The following is a 14,396-nucleotide window of genomic DNA, read 5'->3' on the forward strand; positions in this document are numbered from 1 at the left end:
AGATCATAATGGAACATATTAACATCCTTCCTTTTGCAGGCAGAGTTTCATGCCTGTGTTCAACCTTGTTCAGCGGTAGAGGTATTTCATGTATTTATTTAATCTGGAAATCTGCTAAAGGTATTTGGACCTAGAATCATGGAAATATTGGGCTGGAAAAGAACATTTTGCTCATCCCTCTGCCTCCTGGCAGACTATGTCTACATCATCCTTGATGTATCTGTCTAGCCATCTGTCAGGAGCGAAGCTTATGTGCTTAGTGTTATCACATATTCCTCAAAAACGTGGCCAAATTTGTCACAGAAGAGCCTCAAATTGTAACTGGAATCCATGTTAAACAACCACACCTTACTTGTGTGTGACACAAAGGACTTCAGAAACATTTTAGAAAAGTAATTTTGGTCTAGGATTGTCCCTGTTTTCTCTACAGATTGCTCTATTATTTTAAAGCAAATTAGTGTTTTCTTCCTGCTCCTCTCCAGCACTGGACATGTCCTCTCAAGTTCAGTGGACAGGAATTGCAAGAAGCTGGCTGGTTGCCAAATCTCTACATTTCAGGCACACCAACAACTTGGGCTTTATTCCCGTGAACACCTGGCCCAGCTCACACTTTAAAATGAACACCACCATGGATATTTCAAATAATTCAGATTTTTCCACATATTTCAAGTTTACTCTGCTAAATGCCTTAAAAGCAGAATACCTTTTGCATGACAGAACCTGGCAGACCTGCACTTTCTGCCTTCATTCTTTGCTCTGTCAATCTTTGCCACAAAGGTTTCACCAAAATCACCCCCTATGAGTTTTTAATTTCCATCAGTCTCAGGGCTCTTTCTGTAGATGCCACACTTATGCCCTCTCTTATCAACACAACAGCAGGACCAACCTGTATGCCTTTCCTACTCCAAATGGCTCTGGACTCCAGACACCTTCATGATGAAACACGTTATTCCCTCTTCCGCAGTCATACCAGAGCTCAGTTTAAAACCACATTTCTATTTAAACAAAGTAGCTCTGGCTCCAGCTGGGCTGAAAGCCTTCTTCCCACTTAGAGTTTGGTGTCCTTTCCTCAGCATCAGAGACTCATGAGGGTTCTTGAGAGACCTTCCATCTCTCTCTCTCTCTTTCTCTGTACCTTTTCACTCCACTTAACATTTAGCTCACACCAGCTCTGAGAGGTCATTTCTCCACCAGTTTATTTCTGTACTTCTGCCCTCAGTTATCTCCCCAGCTGGGGGGGATATGGGAGGCACAGTGCATGGAAGAAAGGAATACAAATGTCGATCAAAATTTATTTTAGACCAAAGTGCTGAGAATCTTTTTTTTTTTTTCATATATTGCATCTTGGCAATGGATATTCAAGGGCAGTACAGAGGTACCCTTGATACATTCACAAAATCCAGAACAAAGCCATGTCACCTCTGTACAATGGTATGAGTTACAGCCACAGCAGTGACTGCAAAGATCCAAAAAGCAATTTTTTCTTGCAGTCAAATGAGGTACATTTTACTATGATCAGAAAAGAAAGGTCTGACCAAAGAAATCATGGAGGTGTTTTGCTCCACGGTTGACAAAAAGAGAATACAAAGGCTGTAATCAGTTATGACCTTTCCTCATCACAGTCCCAAAGGTAAAATACTCCCTGTTTCTGAGGTGAAAGCAAAGCTGATGTCTAATATATAGCTGCAGAACCAGAGTTTTCAGAGGTGTTGTGCATCTGGGAGCTACACCATGAAGCGGCTGACCAGTATCACTGAAATTTTAGCAAGAACCTCAGGCATTACACCTAAAAGGAGTAATCTCTGAGGCTCAGATCAGTACCATGGCCTAAAGCACATTCAGCCAACTCCTTGTCTTGCTCCTCTATCATGTCACTGGACTGTTTATCGCTGTCTGTCGTGTCACTGGGTGAGGGGAGTGACTGTCCCGCTCTGCTCTGCACTGGTGCTGCCTCACCTTGAGCACTGTATGTGGTTTTGGTTGCCACAATGTAAGAAGGACATAAAAGTATTAGAATGTGTCCAAACGAAGTCTACAAAGGGGAGGAAGGGTCTAGAGGGCAAGACGTATGACGAGCGGCTGAGGAACCTTGGTGTGTTCAGCCCCGAGCAGAGCAGGCCGAGGGGAGGCCTCATGGCGGCCTGCAGCTCCCTCCCGAGGGGAGCGGAGGGGCAGGCGCTGAGCTCTGCTCTCTGGGGACAGCGACAGGACCCGAGGGGACGGCATGGAGCTGGGACAGGGGAGGGTCAGGCTGGGGGTTAGGGACAGGTTCTGCACCCAGAGGTGGTCGGGCACTGGGACAGGCTCCCCATGGCAGTGGTCACAGCACCGAGCCTGCCGGCATTCAAGAAGCATTTGGACAATGCTCTCAGACATAGGGTTTGGTTTTGGGGTGGTCCTGTGTGGAGCCAATTGGACTCAATGATCCTTGCGAGTTCCTTCCAACTCAGGGTTGATTCTATATGTCTGGGATTCCTGACACTTAACGTCACACTACTGTCTACTCAGTATGAATCTGCTTACGGACTGGTCATCCCAGGTTCCCTTCAGGAACAGCAGAAATGTGGGAGTGTGGCCATGGGGGTCGACAAGCCCCATGGTTGGTGATAACATCGGACTCTTAACGCTGAGACCATCAGGAATGTAAAGAGTTCAGAGGGAACAAAGAAGGGAGACTCAGGAGACGCCTTGCCCTCTGGGGTTGCTTGTTCTCCAGCCGTTAAGGCATGGAAGTTGATGGGTGTTTACTGTTGCCCAGGCAAAGTTGTTGACCAATGAATAATTAGTGGAAAAGTACTGCTAAGGGGGCCTGTCCTCAATATGGGGATGCAACAAGGATAATGAAGGTGTGTCCTCAATATGAGAGATGAAGTTAGGCCCTCAGTAAGAGACAGCTGAAGTTATGTCATCAATAAAGTAGCAGCAGTTACTGATCCTAAAAGAACCCTGGTGTCCGTGTGGTCATTATGCCACACAGAAAGAAAGAGGACTCCTGGGTTTACAATTCCTCTCTTCCCAATGTGGCTGTCTAATATGGGCAAAATGCCTGCCCACCTTGAATGCCCTTCTCTCCACAGCAGAGACCAGGCAGCTAGTTCAGGTGGAGGTGTTTGTCTGTGGCTTTGGAGACATGAGCACGTGGCTCCCAGCTGTGTGTCTCACCAGTCAGCGATTAAACAAAATCAGAGATCATCTTAGATCATCTTAGTTTGTCTGCATGCAGACCCAAATGAATTAACACACATTTTCCAAATAGAGATGAACAAACCGAGGACATGATGCTGGTCTACAGCTTCACCTAAGTGCAGTAGACTCTGAAACAAAACTCACTGAAATCTTTGTTTAACTTTCTATGGGTTTTGAATCTTGTCTATAAATAATGAAAAGGACACTGCTAGAAACTAGAAACTGGAAAAACTGAGCTAAACTCTATAACTCAGTTTTCTAATGATGAGATTTGGTACATGCACCATCCTTTCAAGTCTTGCTAGAAAATACATTACAGAGAATCACCTTGCTTTGCAGGGGGGACAGGGAGAAAGAGGGTTGTTTTTCAGATACCTTGTATATTGGAAATAATTTACTCAAAAGTTTTAGTAACAGTGGCTACGGTTGCCTTGACAAACACCCTCCCCTTGTAGGAAGGGAAGGAGGGGACAGAAGAGCTGAAAACGGAAGCTGGGGGATGCATGTTCTTCACTGTTTTACCCATGTTATAAATCAGAACATAAATAGCAACTGTCACTGCTCTGTTGCAGAAAGAAACAGTGGGAGGGGAAAACCTGGCTAAATTCAGCTCTTAGTAGGTGTATAGTGCTTCAAGAGAAATAAAGGTGACTCCCACATCAGCACTTGTCTCTCTGGTTTCCATGGATAAGTAGGGTACAACCTTGCCTAAATCCCATTCACAAGACAGAACAAATGTCTGTAAGCCTCAGCTGTTCTTTCTGTTCTCAACATATCAAGTCCAAAATGCCTCCGCTTTCACTCAGATGGAATCTTCTCCCACTGCAACTATTCCTGACTTGTGTTATATGCTCACCAACATACAGAAACTTCACAGCAAATTCAAATGACCACATCAAAAAACTCCTGAAAAGAAAAGGCTTGAATGTAAGTGAAAAATTAAACATTAATTTTACTTTTGAAAAAATATAGAAGTTAGGTTTCTGCTCCCAAAATGCTCACAGAAGTCTGGAGTGAGGTTCCCAGGGAACCTTGGCACTAGATGACTTTAAAGCTTGGCCTCCTCATTGTTGTGACAGCCATCCTGTCTCTGGCTGTGGTGTCCTTGGGTATCCCTGAAGATTGTCTGCTACTTCACAAAGTCATGGGGTCACTAAAAGACTAAGCTGTATTACTGCTTCACTTGTGCTAAAGCAAAGCTGCAACAAGTCTGCAGGCTTCAGAAAGTTACTTACACTTGTGTATTTGCAAATAATCCTACTGCCACTAGCCTCTCTCTCTCTCTCTCTCTCTCTTAAAAATAGTATTAAAGCCACATACATGGGCAGTTTATTTAGATTACAGGCTAAATTTGTCCTCTCAGACGCACACATTCAGCACACAGTGAGGCTACTGCTGCTGTCTGTTTGGTGCTGAGGACAGAATTTGTCCTGAAGTATTGAGCTGCTGCATTAATTGACAACATGGACAAAGTATACATCTACCAAACCAAAGAAAAACCTTACTGTCAGTCCAAAGCTACAGGTACATTTTTAAGAGGGGTTCTTCTCCCACAAAACACCAGAATAACTCCACAAAACAGCTAGCTAACAAAAGCCCTACAGCCAGTCTGCTTTGAAAATGTATCGCTCTTGATCCATGCACCCCTGAGATGAACTGCCTTAAATCCATGCTCTTAGCTAACGTGTGCATTTGTAGTGGTGCAACAGCACTTATGCTCACTGGGATGGGCTGTGCTTATTTTGTCTTTGTTTGTTTCCAGAAAACATCTGGTACAGTGACACGTAGGGGAGGAATTGCACTTCCTGGCCTGGGTGGGTGTCTGCTCTGGAATGAGATATCTAGATGTGACGACAGAAAAATGTTTGTGTTTGACTTAGAACTACAGTTTGGATTAAAAGTTTTATGCTCTACTGTGTTACTGGATCTTTCAAATGCCTCACACTAGCAAACAGAGTATTCCATCCACAGCTCTATCCTCACAGATGACTTTTTAGGGCCATGCTTTAGACTACAACATCTGGTGACCAGGAAGAGACATTTGTCTTTACCTTCCTTGCTGAGGTCCAAAACTTGCCACGCAAGGGCAGTTCATCAGTTTCATTATCCCTTTCTGGCCACAGCCCTTCCTGAGAGCAAGGGCATATCTCTTTTCTGTCCTGACTAGCACATGTACCATAAACCTGGTCATTCGAGGTCATTAAGGTCCCACTGAACCCAAACTGGGCAGTTTGAGCACGTGAAATAAAGCTAATATCATTGGGATTAGCAGTGCGTGGGCACATATGTTCTACACTGAGTGGACCAAGATGCTTCCTCTGGTCCTGAGAGTAAAAGCACATCCATTCCTTGGGTATATTTTCCTTCCTTGGAAGATTCTCGTCCATCCTGCCTATAGGGAATAGTTCCTATTGTACGCTGTGACTTAAAGCAGACCTGCCAGAGTGCTGCTCAGACCACAACCAGGGACTGTGCTAAACACATACATGTTCTCACTGACTGGGGCACAGTGCTCAAGCCTCCTATTTTATTAGCATTGTCAGTAAATCCAGACATGTCATAAAGAACTGGACACATTTGCCCTAATCTAGTGGCTCAGCAGAAAAGGGTGGGTAGCAGGTCCCAATCCTTTGCTTAACACCAAAGATATGCCAGCAAGGAGCAGTATTGCTGCAGACATGTTAAGAGATCGGTGCTTTATTTTGGGACTGGGTTTTGCTTTGGACAATGTAAGATGAACATATGAGTTTACTAAATTCAGGTTTATCTCTAGGGACCACCCTGAAAATAAACGATGGCTACATGTTGTCTACAAATCGGGAGTTTGAGGAAGAGGAATGTTTGCGTTGCTGCAGTCTGAATGGCTTTGCTGTAGTAGTGGGGCTACAAGACCTCCTTTCTGTGAAGAAGTAACAGGCAAAAATGTCTTTTGTCTTGTATATCACCTAAGAGGACGCAGTTACCTCCAGAAAATGTGCCTAGGACGGACTGAAATACCTTTCTTTTTTTTACAAGGAACAAGGAACAAGAGTGCTTTAGTCTTAGCCATTCTGGTAAGGTGTGTAGGCATCAATCCTCATGCCAAGGAATGATGCTAATGAAGCCAAGGAAAGAGCAGAGGAAACTGAACAGTACTTCCCTACTGCATGCTAGACCTAAATACATGATTCTCCAGCTTAAACCTTCACCTTTTGGCAGCAGGGAGAAACCTATTAGCCACCTCCAGCCCCATAGTCACCACTCACCATATACCTATCTATCCTCCACCCATCTCATAACCATCTCCTTCTTCTTAGTCTGTCTATACAGGGATTTTCCTGTCCCAGATCGCTGATGTGTTGGGTCTGAGGTTTACCCTATCTCCTCCACTCAGTGATCTACTTCTGCAGGCAGGCTCACATCTTTTCCCATGCTACCCCCAGCACCTCGAATGACCTCTTCAACCCTTTTCCTTTTAAATAATAAAACTCTCCATGGACAGCTGGTGGTGAGGCAGTGGTTTTTGTTGTCATAGAAAATTCTGTCAAATTTTTTGATACAGAACCACTTTTTCAACTAAAAAAAAAGGAAGTATTTTCTGAAGAAAATTTAGCTTTTGCTCTAGGAAACTGATGTGCAAAGTCAAATGTTTTGATTCAGCCAGCCTCATGGCTGAAACTATAGATATGGTTCCCTCATATCCTCCTTCTTTCTGCCAGGCAGGTTCATCCAGAGGATCACATCTCCCATGAGCACTGTTTCCAGGGGTGCTGGGACAGGGCCAGCATCTTTCTGCACCACATAACAGAGGTCACAGTGCATCCAGGAGACCAGCTGAACAGAGGAGTGCACACCATCCCTAACTAAATTCCTGTGTCACACAATAACAGCACTCAGAATCAAAATGGTTTTTTTTCTGGACCAAAATATTTCCACTAAAAAAACAACAAAAAAAAATCTGTACATTGGAAAGGAAAACATTTTTATTACTACTATTTGTTTCTCTTGTCCATTAAAACCAACCAAGGCTGTAACCCTGAAGCTTCCTTTTTCCTTCCACCAACTTCACTCATGATTTCTACTTCCATATGTGTAATGGCTTTGCTACTGCTGCTATAACGTACCTTTGCTCCTACGTATGTTTTAAACTTATTACGACGATCTTTCCTAATGCTTTCCTCCTGCATTATTTCATCCTCGTCTCCTGATATGGAGTCCTTCTACTGTCATGTTTGCTGACAGTTATGATGTGCTAAGTACAGAAGTGTTGTTATTGCTGTCTTTGAATGCCTTTACACACTGTGGAAGCCGTTTCAACCATCTCCTATAGGCACCTTTCTTTGATGTCACATCACATTTTTTCCTTTAACTGTTTATTGTCTGGCAACCCTGAATGAAAATTGTCTGAATTTTTTTCATCATTGTAGCTGCCTTGTTGATGCTAGGAGATTATTTCAACGTAGCAACAATTTGCTAAAATACGTATTTCTCGTGAAAAATCTGACAGTTGTGCTTTCTGTTTTCTAGTTCATAGCCAATGTGGATAACATGCAGGGCTTTTTTCTTTTTCTAATCTCGGGTATTCATCAGGCATTCCTGATGAGATACAAATCAAAAATTATGCAGTGAAAGATACGGTTTCTCCAGAAATAGATAGCAGAAGAGCTCCTGGAGAAGTGGAGTCATCTCCTGATGGAAGGGCAAAAGTTCCCTGGCCTTGAGCAGAATGGGTCAGAATGAACTTTTCTGGCCTGTTTCATCTGAGGTCTACACACAGCCCCAGGAACACTGCTCAGTGAAGTTCATGGCCTGGTTTTGTAGATATGCTGAGGTTTTTCACACTGTTCTGGTGGCTGAGGCTCCTCTTTGCTTACATAACTAACCTCCCAGGCAGTTCAGAGCTACTTTCTCTGTAATCTTTGTGCAAAACATGAAAGTTTTATTGCTGTTTTATATCCAGGTCCAGACTGACACACAGCCCAGGTCCTCAACAGCTTAGTGACGGCGTGAGTCAAACGCTTGTAGGTTAAAACACTTGGTCATGCAGGAAATGCATTGCAGAGGATGCTGCATGAAGCGCTGACATGATGAGCTGTATGCAGCAGCCCTTCTATCCCTGTAGAACTGGCAGGGTGAGGATGCCCTAAACTGGGTGCAGCATTAGGACCCCCTGCACTTCCCTGATGCAGGCAAAACAGGAGTCACAGGAGGAACAGAATCAGACTGAGTACTATGCTCAGATGGCCACAAGATTAACGGCATCCTTGTTCTCCGTCAGTTATAGATTGGAAATATTTGTCTTTTAAGTTTGTTATTTCCTATGCATATGCTCTGAGTATATTGTTGCATCTGTTGGAGATAAGCAGGGCATTTGTACTTGACAATGATAGCGAAAAGGGGATAAGCGTCTTCTGAGTGAAAGGCAAACAAATTAAAAGATGTAACAATTGAGGCAGCTAACTACTGAGAAGCATCCCAAAATAGGTCAGTACGGCAATGACCATTCACAAAACCCATGAAAAAGTTACATAGAGTTTATCATCTGTAAATCTCAGGGCTCTTTATGGCTCAGATGAATATCATGAAATTCATTTTAGAGATAACTGAACCCTACATCCGTACCACACGGCACCACGCTGATGGGGTGAGAGAGACAAGGTACAGCTCTGTGAAAGCTGCACCATTTTCCTTTCATCTCATCCTGAATACATCCTATACCACCACATGCTTCTTCCATTCAGCATTTCTACCCCAAAAGACCAAACACAGGAAAGTATTTTTACACATAGGTGGAACTAAAAATATCCCCAAATGGGATGGCACAACTCTGCCCCAGCAAGCTGCCTCAAAGTAGTGGTGATGCTGTAAGGTACCATACAAACCAGAGGAATTATCTGTTCCTAAGACACCTGTGCATAATTTAAAAATCAATCCGTGTTTGTTCTTTGCACATCATAGTTAATAAATGCTGTCTCTTCTGCTGGATGTGATCTGGTAGGTGATGACAAATTAAAAACTTCCAGCAGGCCTAACAAATCACAAAATGAACACAAACAAGCAATGATACGGGAAGCATTCTGCAGTTGTCAGTGCTCTCCTTCTAGCCAGGCCTACAAGCAGGAGTCAGATGCTCTGGTTAGGATGCAAGTACAGACAGAAAACAATGCAACAGAACAGAAACTCCAGATGAGCTTGTAGGATCTCACAGACTGCCTTCTGGTGTGCAGCAAGAATATGATCCCGTGAACATTTCTGTGTGAGGGTTGGCAGGTGGCACGTGAGTAACCCTGCAAAGGAACTGTTCATGCATTTGTAAGGTGCACATACCCGTGATAACAGGATCAAGGTCCTGGCTAGTCCTATAAACACTTTCATGCATACAGGTTTTGGGTGTTCGTACCGCTGTATTGACTTTCTCTTCCTTTTCTATTTCAAGAATCCCTTTTTCAAAGCTTAGGCAAACAACAACACTCCACTTACTCAAATCCTGGTCTCAGCAATGGGAAGCAACAGCAGAATTTGCAGCCAGGTTTTTAAACTTAGATCCGTAAACAGGTATGCAAAAATCCAAGAGCAGCTTTTAGAGCAGCCCTTCTGACAAAGCCCTGGAAGACAGTTAATGTTTCTCCTCCTTCCTAGGCTGCTACAGAGCTGCCTATTCTTTGCAATTAAACCCAGGCAGTAAGAGAAGGAACCAAAAAGTTGCCACCAAAAGTTATATTCACCGTATCACTTCCTTCGGAACAAGCAAAGTGGGAGGATAACAGAGGGACTAACCTGGAAAAGTTTCAAAGGAGGAAAAGCAAGAACTTGTCATGCTGGGAAACTAAGCTGCTGGGGCTCTCCTTTCCTCCATCCCTTCTTCCTTGTCTCTCCCTCTAAGCTTTTCTTTTGAGGCCCTCCACCTCTGACGTGATGCTGAGGCGCACAGTGCATCCGTGAGAAGCTCTGAGAGCCGACTGAGTGACTTTCTTTGAAAGGAAGCACCCTTGAGGCAGAAAAAAAAAAAAGTGTTAGCTCCACCCAGGCTGTGGAACAACCCTCGGTTCATAGCTCTCCTTGCTGTGAAAAAAAAAAAAAAAAAAGTGAAAAGTTTTGCCCAGTGCAGCAGGGTGATTACAAAAACAGCCTGAGCAGAGGGGGAGTGCTGAGATGCAGGGTGGAGGTTCAGGACAGGGATCTGAAGCCTTGACGGGGCTTTGGAAAAAATCCCAAAGGATATGTAGAAGCAGGGAGAAAGCCCAGCTGAGCTTTGCATCACCTATGCCAGTGCAGCTGTGCCACCAGCTTAAAAGTGGGCAGTCTTCAAACTCTGAAAGCTCTGAAGCATGATATGCTTCTTTCATCCTGTGTCCTAGGGGCTGGCCAGAAAGTCATGAAAGGAAACTAAGGAGTGCAGCATGGCTCAGGGAGCTTGGGGAAAGCGAGGGCTGGTGGATGTCAAAGTCTCATGATCAGCCTAAACACCGACAAAGAAACAGAAGCAGGTACCCAGAGCCCCTACTGGGTTCCAGATTCAACCAACGTCAGGTGCACAGCTCGGTGGGTCGCTGAGCTCCAGGCAAGCGACTGTCCTAGGAGCCCCTCTGATGCCTCCAGCTCCGTGCAGCCCTGCTCCACCACAACCAGGCGGGACAGGAACCTCCTTGGAGCAGCTGCTCCTTGCTGGTCCCTCCACTGGGCTCCTCGCATGCGTTCCCCAGATACCCCCAAATGCTGTGTGGCCTCAGCTGGGATGTGGGGTCCTTGTCCTTTTTTTTTTTTTTTTTTTTTCCCCCCAATCAGAAACAAACAAACAAAGAAGAAATATCAAAGGACAGGTCCAAGATCTCAAGGATTTGTCTGTTGAAAAATACGAGAGTCAGAACATCGACCTGTTTGCTGCAAACAGTTCTGCTTCTCCCTCCCCCCACCATTTTTTTTTTTTTAATAGCGAGTTCAGTGAAACTTTATCTCTTCCTGCCCTAGTAACCTTACTAAATAATCTGCTCTTAGCATGACTCAAGTGAGTGGCTTTCAGCTGCTAATGTCCTTTTCTTTGCCACTGCCATTTCAAAAAAGGGCCCGTAAAAAGCTTTCTGCCCTGGCAAAGTATCACAGTACTGGAGACTGGAGAAAAGTACAGCCGAGAAGTTAGTTGCAATACAGCGATAAGGGCTCATTAAAAAGGATCCGATTACACCCAAGAGTTTAACTTCATTGGCATTCAACGTGCGTGGAGGGAACATAACCCGAGTCTCGAGACCAAGCAGCCGGGCTGGGTTTTCGAGTCCCCTCCTTCAGAAGGAAATGCAGCTCACAACACTACGCAGCGGAGGAGGGACGGACACCGCTCCTTTCTCTTTACCGCTCAAATCTGCTTTCAAACTTACCGCACTGCTAGTTTGTTGCATATTGCAAATTTGATCCAAAAAAGATTTACCCAGCAAGTGAGATACATCATCCACAGTAAAACTCAACTTCTACATAGCTGTCTTACTACATACTGCTGCAGCCAAGAAACACCTAGAATGCATCAAAGACGCTAGCAGAGGAAATTATTTTCCCTCTCTCTCTTTTTTTTTTTTTTCCAGTTTGTTTACTGTGTGTGTGTGTTGAATAACACTCTGGTTATAATCCATTTTCATTGTTTTTCTCATTTTCCCCTCTTCTTTGTATTGCATGAAGTCACAAGGGAGAAAAGAACACTTTTTAAAGGGAGGAAAATGTGATTATGAAACCACAAACACTTGCAACAGACATCAGGTGTAGGACCTGAAAGTAATATAAACTGTTATTTAAGAAATGAAAGAAAGAAAGAAAGAAAGAAAGAAAGAAAGAAAGAAAGAAAGAAAGAAAGAAAGAAAGAAAGAGAGAAAGAGAGAAAGAAAGAAAGAGAGAAAGAAAGAAAAAAAAAAAAGACCTCTGGCTAGATTTCAAGTTGTCAGGCTCTAAATCCTGCACCAGAACCAAAACTGATCGCTGAAGCGGAGCGTCCTGAGCAGCATCCCGAGTACATCCCAACAGCACCAACAGCGCCCCAAACTTTCTTTTTGCCGGTGCCTGGGCAGCCTCATCCGGGCCCGCTGCTCGCCAGCTTTTTTTTTTCCTCCCTCCTTCCTGCATCCAGCGCGCAAACACCGCGCAAACACCGCGCAAGCACCGCTCACCGCCTGCGCCCGGGGATGGATGGATGCCCGGCCCGGGGGTACCTGCTGCCCGCACGGCACGGCTCGGCTCGGCTCGGGGAAGCTCCGCTTGGCTCGGCGCAGCCTGGTTTAACTTGGCACGGCTCGGCGCAGCCTGGTTTGGCTCGGATTGGCACGGCTCGGCGCAGCCTGCTTTGGCTCGGCTTGGCACGGCTTGAGCGCAGCTCGCCCCGGCTCGGCTTGGCACGGTTTGGCTGGACTCCGCCCGGCTGGACTCGGCGTGGCTGAGCCCGATCTGGCTCGGCTCGGCTCGGCTGAGAGCAGCCCTGGCTGCCCCCGCCCCCCCGGGGCTGCCCTCGCTGCCTCTTCCTCCTCCTCCTCCTCCTCGGCGCCACCCGGCTCCCCCTGCCTCCCTCCGGGCTTGACCCCAAAGGACCCCATCCCCGGGGGCTTGGAGCAGGCTGCGAGATGAGCATCGAGGTGAGTATTGAGGTGAGCATCCTATCCAGATGAATACGCACATGAACCATGGCAGCAAAAGAGGTGCTCATGCTCCTCGTCAATTTGTCCCACCGTCTTGCATTCTTGGTCATTGGTCTTTGAGATGCATCTCTTCCAGGCAGGCCCAACCTTGGACCAGGTTTTTAGCTGAAAAAAAGGATGGGTGGTCCCCATTTGGTGCAGCCTTTTTGGGGCTTGAGGGTATCAGAGATGGGTTTTGACCAGGACATCCCTTTAGGGACCTTCTCAGCTCCATTCTTATGGCCTCCTCCTGGGCTGGAAGGTATGGTGTTGGGGATTGCTGGCAGGTGGTTCTGGAGGAGGGACACTGGCCTGGGATCCTGGGAGAGGAACAAAAAGAAGGAAAGGAAACCCCAGAAATGTGGGCATGAAAGGATTTTGGAGAAGATCATCGAGAATCCCCTCCATCCTGCAGGAACACGCCAGCCGTGAGACTAGTGGATGTCTCTGTCGGTAATGGTCAAACAAATATTATTACAGATGTGTCACAGACTGATGGATGTCCTTCACTCCCCTGACCATGGGCAAGAAGTACGCATAGAAGACAGGAAGGTCTAGCATACAGACCTATGGAGCTAAATAGAGCTCTAATACATAGGTACCTTCTCTGAGTCCCAACACCTTGGTGAAGTATCTCAAGTGCTGGTTCCTAAATGTCAGTGCACCATCAAACATGCAGAACATGCTACTTGCCAGAGCTGCAAAAGAGATGTTTTCTTTGAGATCGTACAAATGAAGTGCTTAGAAAATTTAGGAGCCATAAGTGCTCACTTTGAAATGCTGGGATGGTTCTTTGAATACTGCTGTGGAAAGGGAAGATGTGATTGTTTTGCCCTTGATGGTAATTCCTAAAATGCAAGCTACCCATTAAACTAAAGAAAGGGAAGGTAGAGCAAGGCAAACAGAAAGGTTGCTTTTTGGAAATTGAGGTAAATGAGTTGCTTTCAAAGATCATTTCTCTTCTATTCGCTGGAGCAATCTGAGCTGAGTATAATACATATTCCTGTTACCAGCGGGAGAGGAAAAGGCATTTTGTAAGGCAGATGATCTTGCATTTTAATTGCTCACATGCCATTAACTTACATACCCATCCTTCCTGTCTGCATAGGAAAGCATTATACTGGGGGGTTTGATACTGCTAGCACGCAGAAGTTCTTTCACCTAAGTGAAGGCAAGCTGCAGATAATTAAAATCCCATGTAATCCCACCCCAAGTTTAATTTTGCAGATCCACTGGTTGCTGATGCTGTTGCTACAGTTTGGACAGTAGCATGATGAGTGAAGGACCGTCATATCTGCCTGCATGTAGACTGGATGAGTGCAAGCTTTGTGGTGGCATATCCCCAGTTGTGATGAAGCCCCTGGTCTCTCTCCCATTCCCTGACCCCTTTGACATTGCCAACACACATGTACGAGATCCTGCCAGGGGACCCAGCAGTAACTTATACAAGGATTGCTCTTCTTCTGGGAGATTCTGCAGGTCTGCAACCACGGAGGCTCAGGGTTAGCTTTTGGATATCACACACAGCACAGTGCATTGGGACATCAAGCCCCCCAAAAAGACTAGCATCATGTCCTAGCA

At 45.4% G+C, this 14,396-nt stretch overlaps 1 protein-coding gene across 5 annotated transcripts in view; it reads right to left on the reverse strand.

Moving 5' to 3' along the window:
* The window catches only part of PRKCQ (protein kinase C theta), a 61,146-nt gene extending 48,470 nt beyond the window's left edge, over nucleotides 1-12,676 (reverse strand). For 2 of the 5 annotated variants that reach the window (XM_083820189.1, XM_083820185.1), the window contains exons 1-2: nucleotides 12,315-12,676; nucleotides 9,943-10,153 (exon numbers count right to left, since the gene is read on the reverse strand). The gene's annotated coding sequence lies outside the window, so the exon portion shown is untranslated. The remainder of the gene's footprint in view (nucleotides 1-9,942; nucleotides 10,154-12,314) is intronic. The other 3 variants (XM_083820186.1, XM_083820188.1, XM_083820187.1) reach the window with 3 other exon arrangements.
* Nucleotides 12,677-14,396: the final 1,720 nt, after the last annotated feature.

The sequence above is a fragment of the Anser anser genome (assembly GCF_964211835.1).
Source record: "Anser anser genome assembly, chromosome: 1".
Lineage (NCBI taxonomy): Eukaryota > Metazoa > Chordata > Aves > Anseriformes > Anatidae > Anser > Anser anser.